The sequence below is a fragment of the Carcharhinus amblyrhynchos genome, unplaced genomic scaffold (genome assembly GCF_965287045.1).
Source record: "Carcharhinus amblyrhynchos unplaced genomic scaffold, sCarAmb.v2.hapA scaffold_42, whole genome shotgun sequence".
NCBI classification, from domain to species: domain Eukaryota; kingdom Metazoa; phylum Chordata; class Chondrichthyes; order Carcharhiniformes; family Carcharhinidae; genus Carcharhinus; species Carcharhinus amblyrhynchos.
Window position 1 is genome coordinate 1,902,802 of NW_027649783.1, and position 22,641 is coordinate 1,925,442.

A 22,641-nucleotide genomic window follows, 5' to 3' on the forward strand; every position below is an offset into this window, starting at 1 on the left:
ACATTGAGTTTAAAAATTGGCAAGTCATGTTGCTGCTTTATAGAACCTTACTGAGGCTGCACTTGGAATTTAGTGTTCAGTTCCGTCCGCCAAACTACCAGAAGAACGTGGAGGCTTTGGAGAGGGTGCAGAAAAGATTTACTAGGATGTTGCCTGCTAAGGATGGCATTAGCTATGAGGAGGGGTTCGAGAAACTTGTTTTGTCCTCACTGGAACGAAGGAGGTTGAGGGGCGACTTGCGAGAAGTCCACAAGATTACGAGAGGCATGGACAGAGTGGATAGTCAGAAGCTTTTTTTTTGCCCCCTGGGTGAAAGAATCAGTCTCTCGGAGGCAAAGGTTTAAGGTGTGAGGGACAAGGTTTAAAGGAGATGTATGAGGGAAGGAGTGGTGGGTGCCTGGAACTCTTTGCCACGGATGTAGTGGAAATGGATACGGTAGTGACTTCTTAGCGGTGTATTGACAAATTCATGAATAAGATGGAAATAGAGGGATCTGGTCGCGGAATGGAAGGAGGGTTTTCATAAGTCGGGTAGCATGATCGATGCAGGCTTGGAAGGCCGAAGGGCCTGTTTCTGTGCTGTAATTTTCTTTGATCTTTGCTCACCCAGAGAAAATCTACGCAAACACGGGGAAACATGGAGACTCCACACAGACACTGAGTCAAACCGGGAATCAAACCCGGGTCCCTGGTGCTGTGAGGCAGCAGCAGCTTCCTATCCACCCTGTCCGTTTCTTATACACCTCAATCAGGTTTCCTCCCAGCCTTCACTGCTCTAAATAAAATAATCTGATCCAATCCAATCTCTCTTCATAGCTCAAATTCTCCAATCCAGTCTACGATCTGGTCCCTGGTAAATGGACACTGCACCCTCCCCAGTGCAATCAAATCCTTACTGTAGTGATTACCAGAACTGCGCACTGTCCTCCAGCGGTGGCCTCACCAAAATGTTGTCCAGCTCGAACTGAACCTTCCTGCTCTTACAATCATGCATTAATATTCCATTCCTCACGCTGCATGAATCTTCACAACTCACAAACTCAAAGGGATTTCCAATATTGGAAAACATTGGAGGTTTCCTTTGGATTTTCAGGGATTTGGGAATCAGTGGATCATCCAAAAATAGAACTGAAAAATATGAAATCACAGCATTTATTGACATTGTGCTAATGTCAGGGTAATATTCGACGTGTTGACTACGTGGCGTCGCCGCGTCAAAGGTGAGCCAAAATGCTGATGAATTGAACGAACGTTGATCTCGGGTCACGAAAAGTTTCCGTACAAATGTAAAGATTTCCATTTTCGAAAGTTTCAATTCTTGACAGTCTTTTATTTTTGCCGTTTTCAAAATTAGAGAACAACACACGTACAATTTTACATAATAAAATTGCGATGAACTCCCCGTCGGGGAATTGAACCCCGGTCTCCCGCGTGACAGGCGGGGATACTAACCACTATACTAACGAGGAACTGACCCAGTAATTGACGAAACGCATTGTACACTTGCCATTTACACTTCCGGAACGACAACTCACTTCTGACGAGATCAGTTCTTTTCCCCAATACGGAGAACCATTTAATGCAGCAAACAGCGGCTTCAACGCATTAATTAAGACTTTTGGATTAGCAGGAAAGAGAATGAGATGGATGCATGAAGAAAAAACACAGATCAGGTGGAGACAGAAAGGTGCGTTTGCCGTTCATATCAAACCGCGTGTTCTTTTTAATTTTGGAGGAAAGACGGGGTGTCTTCAAGTCTGAACATGCTGGACAATCTCAGCTGGTCTCTCGCCACAGATGATGTCAGACCTGCTGAGTTTTTCCAGCATTTTCATTTGTTGTTTCAGATTCCAGCATTGGCAGTATTTTGCTTTTATCTTGTCTCGAAATGTGTTTTTTTTTCCCAAACGGCTGGAAGTTTCAAAGTGCTTTACAGCTGAGATACATTTCTTTCATTATATTGTCTTTTTATTGCCCGAGGTACAGGCGCAGATTGAGCAAATACATAAAGTACTGTATCTCTCATCGTTTTGAAATTCGTCATTTCAGGAACAATAAACTTTATCCAGATCCAAAATCCGAGGACGGATGAATAATCGTTCCTTGAATCTGACGTGATTTGAACACACAACCTTCTGATCTGGAGTCAGACGCGCTACCGTTGCGCCACAAGGTCACAGATCTGCGCACCTTTTTACATCTGTGTTGTGTTTGGTGAATTCAAAAACCAAACAGGGAATTGTCTCCCTCTTTATTTTCTCGGGATTTAAATAGATTGGAAGGGTAACAACGAAGCAAAATTAACGAGAAAGTAGAAACACAACATTATCCTACAGGAGGAATGTGTTCTTTGTTCAAGAGGTGATTAGAAAGGGCATTTTTGTATGACGAGGTGGCCCAGTGGTGAAGGCGATGGATTGCTACTTCATTGCGTTCTACACATTTGGGTTTGCATCCCATCCTCGTCGGAAATACGTCTTCACTGCCCCTTTATTGGGGGTAAACTCAGTATGTGGGGATGCGGCCTGGGTCGGATTGCTGTTGGTGTAGACTCGATGGGCCGAATGCCCTTCTTCTGCACTGTGGGGATTGTTTGACTTTCGGGGCGGCAGTTTCACTTCTCTGAAAGCATTGATCCACCAGTTCCTTATCTAAAAAGCCGACTCAAATGAGTTCCTGACCACAATCTTTGAATATCTCACCAGATAACGATGAAAAGTCCAACATGTCATTCTTTGCGCCGCAGCTGCAGCATTTATTCCCCATTCCCATAGAACATTACAGCACAGAAACAGGCCTTTTGGCCTTCCCTGGCTGTGCCGAACCATTTTTCTACCTAGTCCCACTTACCTGCACCTGAACCATATCCTTCCGCACCCCTCTCATCCATGTACCTGTCCAAGCTTTTCTTCAATGTTAAAAATGAGCCCGCATTTACCACTTCATCCGGCAGCTCATTCCACACTCCCACCGCTCTCTGTGTGAAGAAGCCCTCCCCCCCCCCCCCCAATATTCCCTTTAACCTTTCCCCTTCACCCTTAACCCATGTCCTCTACTTTTTTTTCCTCCCCTCGCCTCCGTTGAAAAAGTCTATTTGCATTCACTCTATCTATACCCATTATAATTTTGTACGCCTCTATCAAATCTCCCCCCATTCTTCTAAGATCCAGGGAATAAAGTCCTAACCTATTCAACCTTTCTCTGTAACTCAGTTTCTCAAATCCCGGCAACATCCTTGTAAACCTTCTCTGCACTCTTTCAACCTTATTAATATCCTTCTTGTAATTAGGTGACCAAAACTGCATGCAGTACTCTAAATTCGGCCTCACCAATGTCTTATACAGCCTCACCATAACATTCCAACTCTTATACTCAATACTTTGATTTATAAAGGCCAATTTTCAAAAGCACTCTTTACGACCCTATCTACCTGTGACGCCACTTTTAGGGAATTCTGTATCTGTATTCCCAGATCCTTCTGTTCTACTGCACTCTTCAGTGTCCTACCGTTAACTTTGTATGTTCTAGCTTGGTTTGCCCTTCCAAAGTGCAACACCTCACACTTGCCTGCATTAAACTCCATCTGCCATTTTTCTGCCCATTTTTCTAGCTGACTCAAATCCCTCTGTAAGCTTTGAAAACCTTCCTCACTGTCCACTACTCCTCCAATCTTTATATCGTCAGCAAATTTACTGAACCAATTTACCACATTATCATCCAGATCATTGATGAGCTTTTGGGGTTTGCCCTTCGTCAGGTGAATGGAGAGTTCTGGCCTCAGACAGAGCATATAACAGCATAGACAGTTTACAGATTACTGATTAGAATGCGAATCTTTACACCTAACCTGCAATTCAAGTCTTAAAGATGACGAAAATGTGAGTGGAAAGAGCATTATGCATAGGTTAAAGAGATGTGTATTGTCTCCAGACAGTACAGTAATTGAGGGTTTGCAAACCCAGACAAGTCACGGGGGGTTACAGATAGGGCGACATGAACCCAAGATCCCGGTTGAGACCCTTCCACATGTGTGCGGAACTTGGCTATCAGTCTCTGCTCAGCGACTCTGCGCTGTCGTGTGTCGTGAAGGCCGCCTTGGAGAACGCTTACCCGAAGGTCAGAGGTCGAATGCCCGTGCTATAAGGCAGCAGCAGCTTCCGATCCACCCTGTCCATTCCTTATATACCGCAATCAGGTCTCCTCTCAGCCTTCACTGCTCGAAATAAAACAGTCTGATCCAATCCAGTCTCTCTTCACAGCTCAAATTCTCCATCCCAGACAACGATCTGGTCACTGGTAAATGGATCATGTTCTGCAGTAATATATTCTCTGCAATGATTTCTCGGGAACTCTAATCTGCTCCTGATTTTAATCATTTTCGGAATCTACTTTGGAAAAAAATAAAAATAATTCCCGGGCTCGTCCGGGACTTGAACCCGGGACCTCTCGCATTTTAATACCGTAACCCTAAGCGAGAATCATACCCCTAGACCAATCAGCCAACCGCCAAAGCCGGTTAAATGGACATATTTTTTCAATATCTCCCACAGATTATTAACCATTTCTTTCGTAACAACATTGTAAAATCAGGAATGTTCCCGAACAATGTTCCATTTCACTGTCTGTTCTGGTGAAGATCAGAAGCAGTGATATCTGTTTTCACCACTCGCCAAGTCGACCTGTGGTTGTAACTCGCCAGTCGCGTCGGTAATCTCATTCTGACAGCCGGATTTGATTGGATTTGATTTGATTTATTTTTGTCACATGAAATAGTATACAGTGAAAGGTATGGTTTCTTGCAGACAAAGCATACCGCACATAGAGAAGGAAGGGAAAAAGTGCTGGATGTAATACCACCTCATCTTTCCCCAAATAAGGGGACCAAAACTGGACACAATATTCCAGTTGTGACTTCATCAACACATTGAAACAATATTTCTCTACTTTCTTACTCCAGTTTTTTTGCAATATATGCTTACATTCAAATTCCCTTTTAAATTATACATTTTACCCGCATACTGACTTTACTGACCGGATACCACTAGACCAACGAGCCTTCGGCGCACTATTTTTTTTTCAGCGAATAAACTTCTGTTAACTAGCTATCCTTTCAGGCTGTCATTCGAATGGAACATTGAAGAAAAACACAGCAGATTCAGGGGGAAATGCGATCCTCTTTGTCTTAGACCCTGACTATTCAACAGGATGTTCAGTGTTGGGATTGTAGCTTCTCTCAGCGAAAGAAATTCCCATCACATCAGTTCAAGGATTGTTGTGAAGAATAGATTGAGCAAAGTGTAGAAGATCAATGCGGAAAAGTGTGAGGTGATTCACTTTGGTAAGAGGAACAGGAGTACAGAATATAGGGCTAATGGAAGGACTCTTGGTCGTGTCGACGAGCAGAGAGATCTCGCTGTACGTGTGCATAGATCCCTGAAAGTTGGCATCCAGGTTGATAAGGTTGTTAAGAAGGCGTACGGTGTGTTCGCTTTTATTAGTAGAGGTATTGAATTTCGGAGCCGTGAGGTCATGTTACAAGTGTACAAAACTCTGGTGCGGCCGCACTTGGAGTATTGCGTACAGCTCTGGTCGCCGCATTATAAGAAAGATGTGGAAGCATTGGAAAGGGTGCAGAGGAGATTTACCAGGATGTTGCCTGGTATGGTGAGAAGGCCTTATGAGGAAAGGCTGTGGGACTTGACGTTGTTTTCGTTGGAGAGAAGAAGGTTAAGAGGTGACCTAATTGAGGCACACAAGATGATCAGAGGATTGCATAGGGTGGACAGTGAGAGCCCTTTTCCCTCGGATGGTGATGGCTAATACGAGGGGACAAGGCTTTAAATTGAGGGGTGAGGATTGTAGAACAGATGTCAGAGGTAGGTTCTTTACTCAGAGGGTAGTAAGGGTGTGGAATGCCCTGCCTGCAGCAGCTGTGGACTCGCCAACTTTAAGGGCGTTCAAATGGTCAGTGGATAGGCATATGGATAATATTGGAAGAGTTTAGGTTAGAGGGTCATTAGATTGGTTCCACCGGTCGGCACACCATCGAGGGCCGAAGGGCCTGTACTGCGCTGTAATGTTCTATACTCTATGGTTTTCCAGCTGGGGAAGACTGCACTGGCCTCGTTCCATTCTTACCTTTCTGGTCAGTGGCACAATATCACCCGCAATGGTCACTCTTCTCCCTCCTGTGTTGTTACCTCCCGAATCTTTGAAGGATTTATCCTTGGCTCCCTCCTATTTCTAGACCTCACCTCTCGGTCTCATAATCTTAAGATCAGTGTTAGTTTTCACACGTAAGCTGATAATACCCAGTTCCAGCTCACCATCAGCTCTCAGAACCAATCCCTCTTATTAAATTATTAGATTGCTTATCCAGCAGCTTGTACTCGATAAGCAGATAATTCCCCATGAAACATCTGGAGGGCCAAAGGTCCCACCACAAATTCCATTCCCAGTCAATGACTCCATCACTCTCCCTGGTCACTGTCGAGGCCGAAACAAACTCATATAACCTTGGCACATCATTCCACCTGGAAATGAGATTCTGACCACACATCTGTTCCTGCACCAAGGCCACCTGTTTCCAGCTGTGTAACTTCACACATTGTTGATAATACCTGATCTCAACTGTACCTGAAACCCTCATCCATGTTTTTGTTAACTCTGGACTTGTTGATTCAAATACCCTCCTCCTACAGATTTTGTTCCCTGAAGGACATTAGTAAACTGCATGGGGTTTTATAAAAATGGATAATTAATTCCAGGTTTGTCTTGTATTAAAATTTCACCATCTGTCCTTCTGGGATTTGAACCCAGCTTCCCAGAGTATTACCCAGGATCTCTGGATTACTTGTCCACTGCCTCCCCCAAACACTGCCGGGAATGGGATTTGAATCCTCGCCTTTTCCATTACCCTCATGAACATCTCGATCAAGTTCATTAACTATGGGATTACTGAGGGGCTTTCCTTAATTATTGTGCATCAGCACAGGTGGGATTTTTTTTTGTCCTCCGGTTATTATTTGGAGAATATTACACATTGAACAACAAAGAAGAACACAGCAAAGGAAACAGGCCCTTCGGCCTAACAATTAAACCGATATTAAACTGATTGGACTGATTCTTACAGCCATTTCTGAAGAGGTGTCTACCGTTTGCAATTCTCCACTCATTTGGCACCGCCCATATAACGAGCTGGGTTAGAAATTGCTTCCATTACCACTGCAATTTCTACCCTTATTTCCCTCAGTATCCATCGTTCCGTCTCTTCCAGTCACTAGAACACAGCAATTAAGAACAGACATTGCACATGGCACGTTGACTCTGTTCTACCATTCAATTCGATCATGAGACATTTATTTATTTGTCTTCATTGCCAGTCAGTGAAAACACAGTCCCAGTATGAATAAAAACAAGAACAGCAACAACAACATCAGGCAACACACATATAGAAATCACACTATGTTTCTGATAAGTGTTTTTCTTTAACCCTACAGTGCAGAAAGAGGCCCTTCAGCCCATCCAGTCTGCACCGACCACAATCCTACCCAGGTCCTACCCCCATATCCCTACATTTTTTACCCGCTAATTCCTCGAACCTTCGCATCTCAGGACACTGAGGGCAAATTTTAGCACAGCCAATCAACCTAACCCACACGTCTTTGGACTGTTGGAGGAAACCGGCGAATCCGGAGGAAACCCACACAGAGACGTGGAGAATGTGCAAACTCCTCTAATTGAAGCCAGGTCCCTGAAGCTGTGCAGCAGCTGTGCTCACCATTATGCTACCGTGCTGCCGCGATAACCGTCCGTGGACAGCAATCGGTACGTGGCCGGTCAGCTCAGTTGGTTAGAGCGTGGTGCTAATAACGCCAAGGCTCGCGGGTTCGATCCCCGTACGGGCCAGTTTACCTCTTCCCTCAAACTGAACGGTATTGGGTGGCACGGTAGTCCATGCTGAAATTGTCTCTGAATGTCCTGAGATGAGGGGCAAATACGGAGGGATATAGGGGTAGGGCTTGTGTGGAATTGTGGTCGGTGCGGACTCGATGGGCCAAATGGCATCTTTCTGCACTGTAGGGTTTCTATAATTCGATGAAGTGTTCTAAAAGTCGCTACATTTTCAGCATTCACAACAAATTCAGACAAAGTGTTTGAAATATCAACAATTCTATGCGGGGAAAACAAACTGTGAGTTTTAAGACATGAACCAAATTTCTGCAGTTTATACTGACACCCACCCAAAATACATTATCTGTGAATACATAATTTTCCAAGCTTAGGTTGTAAGGCCATGTATCAGAGAATAGGATAGTGTAGAAGAGGCCCTTTGGCCCATCGAATCTACAGTGATGCATGAAATGCCCTGGCCTGCCCAACTAATTCCACTTGCCAACACTCGGCCCATTGAGCAGAAAGCAGGCTCAGTGCCACAGACTGAAAGGAGGTTTTAGTTCACATGGGCAGCATGGTCGGCGGAGGCTCAGAGGGCTGAAGGGCTGCTCCTGTGCTGTAATTTTCTCTCTTCTCTGATATTTAAAGAGTACACATTGATTTACACAGCCAGAGACTGACAATTAGAGGATGAATCCCACAGGCAGGTGCAGAGACTGATTGGTAAAAGTAAACCCAGTCCCCCTCATATAGTGACCGAGAAGGACAGTTACAACATTAATCCCAAAATGACAGAGCATCGCAGGGAGGGAATGAACCCCGCAGTCACTCTCAGCTCCCACTAACTGGCAAATACACATTGAGTCCCCAACAGTACCACGGACAGAGTGACTCCATCAGTCACATAGAACACCAGGCAATTACTATTCAATACAATGTGAACAGAAGTGATAGAGAAGGAAAAAGGGAAGTGTGGTGAGGAAGAGATAGAGGAGCAAATCTGTCTGCAGATCATGGATGACAGATACAGTATTAATTCCATTCTCTCACAGACAGACGCGGAGTTGCTGACGTTGGACTGGGGGAGGCACATTAAGTAGCAGCAGGACACCAGGTTAAAGTCCAACAGATTTATTTGGTAAGATGAGCTTTTGGAGCGTCGCTCCTTAACCTGATGTGGAAGATGAAAAATATAATGAAACAATTGACTAAGTGGTCACAAAAATACACTGGCCAGCAGGATTAAGGAAAATCCCAGGGCTGTTTATACATACATAATGAGCAAGAGGGTAGCCAGGGAGAGGGTTGGCCCACTCAAGGGCGAGGGAGAGAATCTATGCGTGGAGCTAGAGTAAATGGGTGAAGTATTAAATGAGAACTTTGCGTCATGTTGACCGAAAATGACGTGTATGATGATGAGTCTGGGGAAGGATGTGCAGGTGGTTTGAGTCATGTTGAGATCAACACGGAGAAGGTATTGGTGCCCTGAAGAAATATTAGGGTCGACAAGATAGGTCTGATGGGATATACCCCAAATACTGAGAGAGACAAGGAGGAAATTGTTGGAGCCTTGAGAGGAATCTTTGTATTCTGACTGGCTGCAGAGGAGGTCCCAGATGATCGGAGAATCGCCTATGTTGTTCCTTTGTTGAAGAAGGGTAACACCAACAATCCAGGTAATTACAGGCCGGTGAGCCCGACATCAATGGTCGGGGAATTATTGGAGAGGATTCTTCGAGACAGGATATTTTCCCACTTGGACATGAGTGGACATATTAGTGAGAAACAACATGTTTTTGTAAAGGGGAGCTCTTGTCTCACGAACATGATCGAGTGTTTCAAGGAAGTGACGAAGATGGTTGATGAGAATAGGACCGTGAATGGTGTCTGCACGGACTCTCTTCATAGCTCAAATTCTCCACCCCAGGCAACGATCTGGTCCCTGGTAAATGGACACTGCACCCTCTCCAGTGGAATCATATCCTTACAGTAGTGATTTGACCGGAACTGCACACTGTCCTCCAGCGGTGGCTTCACCAAAATATTTTCCAGCTCGAAATGAACCTTCCTGCTCTTACAATCATGCATTAATATTCCATTCCTCACACTGCATGAATCTTCACAACTCACAGACTCAAAGGGATTTCCAATATTGGAAAACATTGGAGGTTTCCTTTGTATTTTCAGGGATCTGGGAATCAGTGGATCATCCAAAAATAGAACTGAAAAATATGGAATCACAGCATTTATTGGCATTGTGCTAATATCAGGGTAATATTCAACGTGTTGGCTCCGTGGCACCGCCACATCAAAGGTGAGCGAAAATGCTGATGAATTGAACGAACGTTGATCTCGGGTTACCAAAAGTGTCCGTACAAATGTAAAGATTTTAACTTTCGAAAGTTTCAATTCTTCACAGTCTTTTATTTTTGCCGTTTTCAAAGTTGCAGAACGACACAAGTACAATTTGACATAATAAAGTTATAATAAACTCCCCAGCGGCGAATTGAATCCCGGTCTCCCGCGTGACAGGCGGGGATACTAACCACTATACTAACGAGGAGCTGCCTCACGAAACGACGAAACGCATTCTACACTTGCCACTTACGCTTCCGGAGCGATAACTCAGTTCTGACGAGATCAGTTATTTTCCCCAATACGGAGAACCATTTCATGCAGCAAACAGCTAATTAAGACTTTTGGATTAGCAGGAAAGAGAATGAGATGGATGCATGAAGAAAAAGCACAAATCAGGCGGAGACAGAAAGGTGCGTTTGCCGTTCATATCAAACTGCATGTTCTTTTTAGTTTTGGAGGAAAGGCGGGGTCTTGAAGTCTGAACATGCTGGACAATCTCAGCTGCTCTCTCTCCACAGATGATGTCAGACACACATCTGGTATAAAGTATCCGCCTTCAGGATTTAATTGACACCCATAGTTTTCTAATCTGAAGTCAAATGTTCCCCGACTCCGACACAGATGATTTTTCAAAATGTTATTTTCACGGGATGTTGCTGTCGCGGACTGGGCCAGCATTCCTTATCTAGTATTAATTGGGTGGTAAGTTCTATCTTGAGCCACTGCAGTCCATATGGTGTATGTACACACACTGTGCTGTTTGGGAGGGTGTTCCAGGATTGTGAGACAGCCACAGAAACGGCGATATATTTCCAAGTCAGGATGGTGTGTGTCTCTCGGAGTGGAACTTGCAGGTGGTCCTTGTTTCTCTGCATCTGCTGCCCTTGTGCTTCCAGCTGAAAGATTTCGCGGGTTTGGATGGTGCCTCGATACGGAAAAATCACCGTCAGGATTGGGATTTCAGAGAAATGTGATGCCTGAAAACAGCGTCTTAAACTTTCCGGCCATTCTGATCCACTCACTCAACGAATACCCGGCCTGCGCAAATCGATTTGAATTCCATCTCCATCCTCATTATATTTAAAACGTGTCTCTATCCATTTTCCAACCGCAGCTAGAGTCCTGAACCTGAGTCCCATCCTACAACCCCAGAGCTGGACAAATACAGACAGAATTCCAAACTCAGAGACAGTTCTGACAACGGCCGAGTTTCCCTACCCTTGTGTTCTTGATAAAAGGCAGAAAGCAAGTGTGTGCAGAGCAGAGTGGCGCAGCAGAAGCGTGCTGGGCCCATAACCCCGAAGATGATGGATCAAAGCCACCCTTTGCTATGATATTCGCATTCACATCCAAGTGGGGCACTTGGCTGCTGCCCCAGGGGTTATCCTGGTTTTGTTGGCACTAAATTTGCACCCTTCTTGTTGATTTGTGTCACCTTGGGCGGCAGGTTTCTCTCAGTTGGTCGGGCATCTTATTCAGCACGGGTTTCATTCCCGTCTTAGGACGGAGATGAGGAGACATTTCTTCACGCAAAGAGCCTGTGGAGTTCATTCGCACAGGAAGTAGTTGATGCCAAAACATTGAATGGATTCAAGAAGCGGTTAGATTTAGCACTTGTGACGAATGGGGTCAAAGGATATGGGGAGAAAGCAGGATTAGACTGCTGATTGGACGATCAGCCATGATTGTGATGAATAGCAGAGAAGGATCGAAGGGCCAAATGGCCTCCTCCCGCTCCTGTCTTCTATGTTTCTATGCAATATCGCGGTTATTTATGAAGGCCGCGTTCTCAGCCTTGCTCCTGGCCTGAGGTGTGAATCCTCGGTTAAATCACCGCCAGTCAGTTCTCCTCTTTGATGACATCGAGATTTATCTGGGACTGTGGGGTTTGCTTTGATTTTATAAGCAATGGACACATCACATCCCTGACACATTGCTCCGATATAAAACTGTGTAAAGAAATATAAACTGAGCTTGTAAACCGGGAGTATTCCTAAAATATCATTTCAATCTTAGTTTTGACATTGATCATTTCGGGAACATTATCCAGAAATAAAATCCAGGAACCAACTGCACAAAGGCTCCAGACGCTTGACGTGATTTGAACACGAAACTTTCATAATATGGGAGTAAGTCCCGCTATAGTTACCTCAGAAGCACATGCCGTGTCGCTGCTATACAGACCTGATTTTCCCCATTAAACTGAATCATTGCAGTTCATTCTTTTTGGGGCTGTTTCTGGAGGTGTTACTGAGTCAGGAATGTAGGAACTGGGCCGTAGTTTTTTTTTGTAGGTAACAGCAGTTAGAGTTTTCCCATGAAATGTTCTGGTGCCTGGGAGTCAGCGGAGAGAACTGGATTGGATTGAGGATTGGCTGACTGACAGGGAGCAGAGGGTCGGGATAAATGGGGGAAAAATGGATCCTTCTTAGGCTGGCGAACTGTAACAAGCGGGGTGCCACAGGGGCCAGTCCTCGGATCTCAACTCTTTCCAATCTATATAAATGATCTGCAAGCAGGGTCAGAGTGTAACAGGGCAACATTTGTGAATAATACACAATTTGTGGGAAAGCAGGCGGTGAAGAGGATGTAAAAATATTCCAGATGGATCTAGATATACTCGGAGAATTGGATAGCTTTTGGCAGATGGAGTTCAATGTGGATAAATGCGAAAGGCAAATTATTATCCTTCTGGAAAGCAGTTTCAAAATCTGTCTGGGCAGAGGGATCTGGCTGTCTCTGTCCAGAATCACAGAAAGTCAGTATGCGGGTAAAATGTATAATTTAAAAGGCAATTTGAATGTAAGCATATATTGCAAAAGAACTGGAGTAAGAAAGTAGAGAAATATTGTTTCAATTGTGTTGATGAAGCCACAACTGGAATATTGTGTCCAGTTTTGGTCCCCTTATTTGTAGAAAGATGAGGTGGTATTACATCCAGCACTTTTTCCCTTCCTTCTCTATGTGCGGTATGCTTTGTCTGCAAGAAACCATACCTTTCACTGTGTACTATTTCATGTGACAAAAATAAATCAAATCCAATCAAACCCGGCTGTCAGAATGAGATTACCGACGCGACTGACGAGTTACAACCACAGGTCGACTTGGCGAGTGGTGAAAACTGATATCACTGCTTCTGATCTTCACCAGAACAGACAGTGAAATGGAACATTGTTCGGGAACGTTCCTGATTTTACAATGTTGTTACGAAAGAAATGGTTAATAATCTGTGGGAGATATTGAAAAAATATGTCCGTTTGACCGGCTTTGGTGGTTGGCTCGTTGGTCTAGGGGTATGATTCTCGCTTAGGGTTACGGTATTAAAATGCGAGAGGTCCCGGGTTCAAATCCCGGACGAGCCCCGGAATTATTTTTATTTTTTTTCCAAAGTAGATTCCGAAAATGATTAAAATCAGGAGCAGATTCAAGTTCCCGAGAAATCATTGCAGAGAATATAATACTGCAGAACATGGTCCATTTACCAGTAACCAGATCGTTGTCTGGGATGGAGAATTTGAGCTGTGAAGAGAGACTGGATTGGATCAGACTGTTTTCTTCAGAGCAGTGAAGGCTGAGAGGAGACCTGATTGCGGCATATAAGGAATGGACAGGGTGGATCGGAAGCTGCTGCTGCCTTATAGCACGGGCATTCGACCTCTGACCTTCGGGTAAGCGTTCTCCAAGGCGGCCTTCACGACACACGACAGCGCAGAGTCGCTGAGCAGAGACTGATAGCCAAGTTCCGCACACATGTGGAAGGGTCTCAACCGGGATCTTGGGTTCATGTCGCCCTATCTGTAACCTCCCGTGACTTGTCTGGGTTTGCAAACCCTCAATTACTGTACTGTCTGGAGACAATACACATCTCTTTAACCTATGCATAATGCTCTTTCCACTCACATTTTCGTCATTTTTAAGACTTGAATTGCAGGTTAGGTGTAAAGATTCGCATTCTAATCAGTAATCTGTAAACTGTCTATGCTGTTATATGCTCTGTCTGAGGCCAGAACTCTCCATTCACCTGGCGAAGGGCAAACCCTAAAAGCTCGTCAATGATCTGGATGATAATGTGGTAAATTGGTTCAGTAAATTTGCTGACGATATAAAGATGGAAGGAGTAGTGGACAGTGAGGAAGGTTTTCAAAGGTTACAGAGGGATTTGAGTCAGCTAGAAAAATGGGCAGAAGAATGGCAGATGGAGTTTAATGCAGGCAAGTGTGAGGTGTTGCACTTTGGAAGGACAAACCAAGCTAGAACATACAAAGTTAACGGTAGGACACTGAAGAGTGCAGTAGAACAGAAGGATCTGGGAATACAGATACAGAATTCCCTAAAAGTGGCGTCACAGGTAGACAGGGTCGTAAAGAGTGCTTTTGAAAATTGGCCTTTATAAATCAAAGTATTGAGTATAAGAGTTGGAATGTTATGGTGAGGCTGTATAAGACATTGGTGAGGCCGAATTTAGAGTACTGCATGCAGTTTTGGTCACCTAATTACAAGAAGGATATTAATAAGGTTGAAAGAGTGCAGAGAAGGTTTACAAGGATGTTGCCGGGATTTGAGAAACTGAGTTACAGAGAAAGGTTGAATAGGTTAGGACTTTATTCCCTGGATCTTAGAAGAATGGGGGGAGATTTGATAGACGCGTACAAAATTATAATGGGTATAGATAGAGTGAATGCAAATAGACTTTTTCAACGGAGGCGAGGGGAGGAAAAAAAAGTAGAGGACATGGGTTAAGGGTGAAGGGGAAAGGTTAACGGGAATATTGGGGGGGGGAGGGCTTCTTCACACAGAGAGCGGTGGGAGTGTGGAATGAGCTGCCGGATGAAGTGGTAAATGCGGGCTCATTTTTAACATTGAAGAAAAGCTTGGACAGGTACATGGATGAGAGGGGTGCGGAAGGGTAAGGTTCAAGTGCAGGTAAGTGGGACTAGGTAGAAAAATGGTTCGGCACAGCCAGGGAAGGCTAAAAGGCCTGTTTCTGTGCTGTAATGTTCTATGGGAATGGGGAATAAATGCTGCAGCTGCGGCGGAAAGAATGACATGTTGGACTTTTCATCGTTGTCTGGTGAGATATTCAAAGATTGTGGTCAGGAACTCATTGGAGTCGGATTTTTAGATAAGGAACTGGTGGATCAATGCTTTCAGAGAAGTGAAACTGCCGCCCCGAAAGTCAAACAATCCCCACAGTGCAGAAGAAGGGGATTCGGCCCATCGAGACTACACCAACAGCAATCCGACCCAGGCCGCATCCCCACACACTGAGTTTACCCCCAATAAAGGGCAGTGAAGACGTATTTCCGACGAGGATGGGATGCAAACCCAAATGTGTAGAACGCAATGAAGTAGCAATCCATCGCCTTCACCACTGGGCCACCTCGTCATACAAAAATGCCCTTTCTAATCATCTCTTGAACAAAGAACACATTTCTCCTGTAGGATAATGTTGTGTTTCTACTTTCTCGTTAATTTTGCTTCGTTGTTACCCTTCCATTCTATTTAAATCCCGAGAAAATAAAGAGGGAGACAATTCCCTGTTTGGTTTTTGAATTCACCAAACACAACACAGATGTAAAAGGCCCGAAAGGTCTGTGAGCTTGTGGTGCAACGGTAGCGCCTCTGACTCCAGATCAGAAGAATGTGTGTTCAAATCACGTCAGATTCACGGAACAATTATTCATCCGTCCTCGGATTTTGGATCTGGATAAAGTTTATTGCTCCTGAAATGACGAATTTCAAAACGATGAGAGATACAGGACTTTATGTATTTGCTCAATCTGCGCCTGTACCTCGGGCAATAAAAAGACAATATAATGAAAGAAATGTATCTCAGCTGTAAAGCACTTTGAAACTTCCAGCCGTTTAGGAAAAAAAACACATTTCGAGACACGATAAAAGCAAAATCCTGCCGATGCTGGAATCTGAAACAACAAATGAAAATGCTGGAAAAACTCAGCAGGCCTGACATCATCTGTGGAGAGAGCCCAGCTGAGATTGTCCAGCATGTTCAGACTTCAAGACACCCCGTCTTTCCTCCAAAATTAAAAAGAACATGCGGTTTGATATGAACGGGAAACGCACCTTTCTGTCTCCACCTGATTTGTGTTTTTTTTCTTCATGCACCCATCTCATTCTCTTTCCTGCTAATCCAAAAGTCTTAATTAATGCGTTGAAGCCGCTGTTTGCTGCATTAAATGGTTCTCCGTATTGGGGAAAATAACTGATCTCGTCAGAAGTGAGTTGTCGTTCCGGAAGTGTAAATGGCAAGTGTACAATGCGTTTCGTCAACCGCAGAGTCAGTTCCTCGTTAGTATAGTGGTTAGTATCCCCGCCTGTCACGCGGGAGACTGGGGTTCAATTCCCCGACGGGGAGTTTATCGCAATTTTATTACGTAAAATTGTACTTGTGTTGTTCTCTAATTTTGAAAACGGCAAAAATAAAAGACTGTCAAGAATTGAAACTTTCGAAAATGGAAATCTTTACATTTGTACGGAAACTTTTCGTGACCCGAGATCAACGTTCGTTCAATTCATCAGCATTTTGACTCACCTTTGACGTGGCGACGCCACGGAGTCAACACCTTGAATATTACCCTGACATTAGCACAATGTCAATAAATGCTGTGATTTCATATTTTTCAGTTCTATTTTTGGATGATCCACTGATTCCAAATCCCTGAAAATGCAAAGGAAACCTCCAATGTTTTCCAATATTGGAAATCCCTTTGAGTTTGTGAGTTGTGAAGATTCATGCAGCGTGAGGAATGGAATATTAATGCATGATTGTAAGAGCAGGAAGGTTCACTTCGAGCTGGACAACATTTTGGTGAGGCCACCGCTGGAGGACAGTGTGCAGTTCCGGTCAAATCACGACAGTAGGGATTTGATTGCACTGGGGAGGGTGCAGTGTCCATTTACCAGGGACCAGGTCGTAGACTGGGATGGAGAATTTGAGCTATGAAGAGAGATTGGATTGGATCAGATTATTTTATTTAGAGCAGTGAAGGCTGAGAGGAGACCTGATTGAGGTGTATAAGAAACGGACAGGGTGGATAGGAAGCTGCTGCTGCCTCACAGCACCAGGGACCCGGGTTTGATTCCCGGTTTGACTCAGTGTCTGTGTGGAGTCTCCATGTTTCCCCGTGTTTGCGTAGATTTTCTCTGGGTGAGCAAAGATCAAAGAAAATTACAGCACAGAAACAGGCCCTTCGGCCTTCCAAGCCTGCATCGATCATGCTACCCGACTTATCTAAACCCTCCTTCCATTCCGCGACCAGATCCCTCTATTTCCATCTTATTCATGAATTTGTCAATACACCTCTAAGAAGTCATTACCGTATCCATTTCCACTACATCCGTGGCAAAGAGTTCCAGGCACCCACCGCTCCTTCCCTCATACATCTCCTTTAAACCTTGTCCCTCACACCTTAAACCTTTGCCTCCGAGAGACTGATTCTTTCACCCAGGGGAAAAAAAAAACCTTCTGACTGTCCACTCTGTCCACGCCTCTCGTAATCTTGTGGACTTCTCGCAAGTCGCCCCTCAACCTCCTTCGTTCTAGTGAGGACAAAACAAGTTTCTCGAACCTCTCCTCATAGCTAATGCCATCCTTAGCAGGCAACATCCTAGTAAATCTTTTCTGCACCCTCTCCAAAGCCTCCACATTCTTCTGGTAGTTTGGCGGTCGGAACTGAACACTAAATTCCAAGTGCAGCCTCAGTAAGACAGTAGGACTAGGGGGCACAGCCTCAAGATAAAGGGGAGGCGGTTTAGAACGGAGTTGAGGAGGAACTTCTTCACTCAAAGGGTGGTGAATCTCTGGAATTCTCTGCCCGTTGAAGTGGTGGAGGCTGCCTCGCTAAATATTTTTAAGAAGCAGGTTGATGGGTTCTTGATAAGAGAGGGGATTAAGGGTTATGGGGAGAGGGCGGGAAAGTGGAACTGAGCCACGACAGATCAGCCATGATCTTATTGAATGGCGGGGCAGGCTCGAAGGGCTAGATGGCCTACTCCTGCTCCTATTTCTTATGTTCTTATGTTCTTATGTAAGGTTCTATAAAGCAGCAACATGACTTGCCAATTTTTAAACTCAAGGTCTCAGCCGACGAATGCAAGAATGTTATGTGCCTCCTTGACTACCTTCTCCACCAGCATTGCCAATTTCAAAGACCTGTGGACCTGTCCACTCAGATCCCTTTGGCTATCAATACTCTTATGGGTTCTGCCATTTACTGTATATTTCCTATCTGTATTAGACCTTCCAAAATGAATGAACCCACATTTGTCCGGATTAAATACCATCGGCCATCTCTCTGCCCAAGTCTCCAATTGATCTATATTCTGCTGTATCCTCTGATGGCCCTCATCACTACCCAGAAATCCACCATTGTTTGTGTTGTCTGCAAACTTACTAATCAAATCAGTTACATTTTCCGCCAAATAATTTATATGTTACAAACAGCAAAGGTCCCAGCACTGAACCCTGAGGAACACCACTTGCCACAGCCCTCTATTCAGAAACAAATCCTTCCACTGTGATCCTCTGCCTTCTTTGACTGGGTAAGAAGTCTCACAACACCAGGTAAGAGTCCAATCAATTTATTTGATCGTAAACTCACATGCTTCCGGGGTTTGCCCCTTTGTCGGGTGATGACGCAAGGATATTTTGGCCTTGGAGGGAGTGCAGAGGAGGTTTACTAGGCTGATGCCGCAGTTGAGGGGGTTGAACTATGAGGAGAGGCTGAATAAACTAGGCTTGTACCCGTTAGAGTTTAGAAGAATGAGGGGAGATCTCATTGAGACGTATAAGATGATGAATGGGATGGATAGGATAGAGGCGGAGAGGCTCTTCCCGCTCAGAAAGGACAGTAAGACTAAAGGCCACAGACTCAAGATAAAGTGGGGCGGTTTAGAACGGAGTTGAAGAGGAACTTCTTCACTCAAAGGGTGGTGAATCTCTGGAATTCTCTGCCCGTTGAAGTGGTGGAGGCTGCCTCGCTAAATATATTTAAGACGCGGGTGGATAGGTTTTTGATAGGCAAGGGGATTAAGGGTTATGTGGAGAGGGCGGGAATGTGGAACTGAGACACGACAGGTCAGCCATGATCTTATTGAATGGCGGGGCAGGCTCAAGGGGCTAGGTGGCCTACTCCTGCTCCGATTTCTTATGTTCTTATGAATGGGCAAACCCCGAAAGCTTGTGGGTTTACGATCAAATAAACCGATTGGACATTAACCTGGTGTTGTGAGACTTCTTACTCTGTTTACCCCAAACCAACGCCGGCATCTCTACATCATGACTTCATCAAAACAGACAGTGAAATGGAACATTGTTCAATAAATCTCTCAGTGGTCAAAAAAAATTGTCTAACTTTGGGACACTTTGAAAAGTTCAGGGGATAGATTGCCGTGGGTGGCTCGTTGGTCTAGGGGTATGATTCTCATTTTGGGCACAGTATTAGAATGCGAGAGGTCCCGGGTTCACAATCCCGGACGAGCCCTGCAATTTTTTTTTTCTAAAGATAATTCTTTGCAATGAAGGTGGAGACAACGAGTGAAAGACGAAGCAGTGTTTACCTCCCGGGAACTCATTGCAGAGAAAATATCTCTGCAGAACTCGGAAAGCAACCATACAGTCTGACAGGACTGGGAATCCCAGTCAGATTTTAATTGTTCCATGTTTTCCTTTAATTCCGGTGTCCCCAAAGATTAGCGCGGGCCTCTGGATTACCAGCCCAGTGACATCACCTTTCATCCCTGTAATCAGAAACACTTCACTCAGCTCGTTATTAAACCCCTTCCTCCACAGAATTTTATGAAACTATTTGCTACAAAGCCTGTTGCTCCATTCGGGGGCATCAATAATTTATTAAGATCACGCAAAAAAGATAGATTTCCTCGGAGGAGGCTAAAATAATGAGGTGAGAAAATGTAATGGACAAAACAACAAGGAAATACATTCTGAGAAAGCGCCCCGCAATGTTTGCAAGAAAATGCAGAGCTTTCAGCTGAAGAAGGAAATCTCAGTTTGCCGGAAGTTTTACCAGATTTCTGCATAAAACAACCGCAACAGGACTCGAACCTGCAAACGTCTGATACCATCATCACCAGGATTATCGAATTCAGGCGCCTTATCCATTAGGTCACGCGGTCAACAGATGGAAGCCATCCCCAAATGTTAGCGCCATGTGAATAACTGCCGTGATCATATTTATTTTCAGTTTTGTTTTTAGTTACTTCTCTGATTCCCAGATGCCAAAAAAATTAAGTGGAATCCCCAGAGTTTGTCAACAGCAGAAACCTAACGTCCACTTCTAACATTCTTTTGGTGCCTGTCTGTGTGGAGATTGCACGCTCTCCCCGTGTCTGCGTGGGTTTCCTTCGGATGCTCCGGTTTCCTCCCATCTCCAACGACGAGCAAATTTGGTGGATTGGCCAGGCTAAATTGACCCTTACTGTTAGGCGGATTAGCAGAGTAATTACGTGGGGTGACAGGGAGGGATTCACTGTCGGAGAGTCGGTGCAGAATATCTAGGCCGAATGGCCTCCTTCCGCACTGTCGGGATGCTTTGCCTCCTGCACTTCCTGTCTTCAATCTTCAATGCCTGTCCCCGAATCCTTCTGCTAGCAGCTAATGCAGCAACTTCCCCCTGTGTACCTTAGTTCAATATGTTCTACTCTTTTACACCTCTCTTCCAGCGCCACTCAATCCCTTTTGCTGCACAGAGAGAAACTCCGAGTTATCCAGCCATACCTTGGAGCTAAAATCCCTCACCGCTGGATCCAAAACAGTAAATCCCCTTTCCCCCTTCATAAGGACTCTCACACACTTTGTAAAGTCTGGTTACCGGATCTGGGGGCAATCCTAAAACAGCTACAGTTAATCAGGGCTTCATAAAGATTGAGCAGAACTTCCCAGTTTTTATACTCAGTATCTCCAGTTATGAAGCCAAACATCCAATCCGCCTTCCTGACAACTCTCTTAAAATCGTCTCTCTCCTTCAAAGATCTCTCTGACCCTCAGGTCCCCCTGAGCCTGCACACTGCTCAGAACTGGACCATTCAGTTTCTATTGCCTTTCCCCATCTCTTCTGTCAAAATGCAACACTGTTCCTGAGTGTGGGATTATTAATTTGTCTCTGCTACAAAATCAGTGAGAGTTGAGACTGCAGCTTCTGTTTCTCCACTGTTAGGCTGACAGCACCGTGGTTGTTCCCTCACCTCAGGGACAGCAGCAGTTTAAGAAAGCAGCAAACCACCACATACTTAAGGCCGGTTAGGGATTGGCAATGAACGTTGGCCTAGTCAGTGGTACCCACCTCTCGAAATGAATAAAACAAATAAAAACTGGCAACTCCAACCGGAGACGGAGAGACACAGAATAAATCTCACTCACATGCATGTGTTGGATACAATATGAATCACCCAATCACATTCCCGAACAGAGGGTAAAAGGCAGTCGAAATTGAGCGATCGTAATCCACTTCCAGTTTAACCAGAGTTTTATACAAGAACAGAGAAGATCTTAACACAACAGACAACATTTTAACCCAACATGGAACATCATGAGATCAGATAATTAACATTAGCAAAACGGAAAACATCTTCACGGAGAGTATTTTGACACAACAGAGCAGTGCAGAGGAGGTTCACTGGGCTGAGACCTGAGATGAGGAGGTTAGCCTATGAAGAGAGACTGGATAGACTGGGTCTGTACTCGTTGGAGTTTAGAAGGATGACGGGGGGATCTTAGAGAGACATATAAGATAATGAAGATGATAGATAGGATAGAGGTAGAGAGATTCTTCCCGCTCAGAAAGGATAGCAAGACTAGAGGACACAGCCTCAAGATAAGGGGTGGGGGGTAGTTTAGATCGGATTTGAGGAGGAACTTCTTCACTCAAAGGGAGGTGAATCTCTGGAATTCACTGCCCATTGAAGTGGTGGAGGCTCCCTCGCTAAATATATTTAAGTCACGGGTAGATAGGTTTTTGATAGATAAAGGAATTAAGGGTTATGGGGAGAAAGCGGGAAAGTGGAACTGATCCACTATCAGATCAGCTATGATCTTATTGAATGGCGGGGCAGGCTCGAAGGGCGAGATGGCCTACTCCTGCTCCTATTTCTTATGTTCTTGTGTAACAGGGAACACGTTTACAGGACAGGGCATATATTAAGAGAGTATTTTTAAAATATTGACACAAGATGGATCATATTTACACAGCCGGGAAGGCATTTTAGACAACAGCAGAAAACATTTCTCAACAACAGAGAGCACAGTTACACAGCAGGAAATATATTTATAAACACCTATTTGCAACAGAACATTCCTTTTAAAATAGTGATCGACTCTCCAATTCCGTATCTTGCCGGTTTCCCAACACT

General features: G+C 44.6%; 5 non-coding genes across 5 annotated transcripts; 3 read left to right on the plus strand and 2 right to left on the minus strand.

The window, feature by feature from the left end:
- Positions 1–1,397: 1,397 nt before the first annotated feature.
- trnad-guc (transfer RNA aspartic acid (anticodon GUC)) lies at positions 1,398–1,469 on the minus strand. Its single transcript has one exon. It is a non-coding gene; the product is annotated as a tRNA-Asp (tRNA).
- A 635-nt stretch (positions 1,470–2,104) lies between these two features.
- trnaw-cca (transfer RNA tryptophan (anticodon CCA)) lies at positions 2,105–2,176 on the minus strand. The gene has a single exon. It is a non-coding gene; the product is annotated as a tRNA-Trp (tRNA).
- Positions 2,177–7,833: 5,657 nt separating this feature from the next.
- Positions 7,834–7,908, plus strand: trnai-aau (transfer RNA isoleucine (anticodon AAU)). The gene has a single exon. It is a non-coding gene; the product is annotated as a tRNA-Ile (tRNA).
- A 5,622-nt stretch (positions 7,909–13,530) lies between these two features.
- Positions 13,531–13,616, plus strand: trnap-agg (transfer RNA proline (anticodon AGG)). Its single transcript is given in 2 exon segments — positions 13,531–13,566; positions 13,581–13,616. It is a non-coding gene; the product is annotated as a tRNA-Pro (tRNA).
- Positions 13,617–16,558: 2,942 nt separating this feature from the next.
- trnad-guc (transfer RNA aspartic acid (anticodon GUC)) lies at positions 16,559–16,630 on the plus strand. Its single transcript has one exon. It is a non-coding gene; the product is annotated as a tRNA-Asp (tRNA).
- The last annotated feature ends 6,011 nt before the right edge of the window (positions 16,631–22,641 follow it).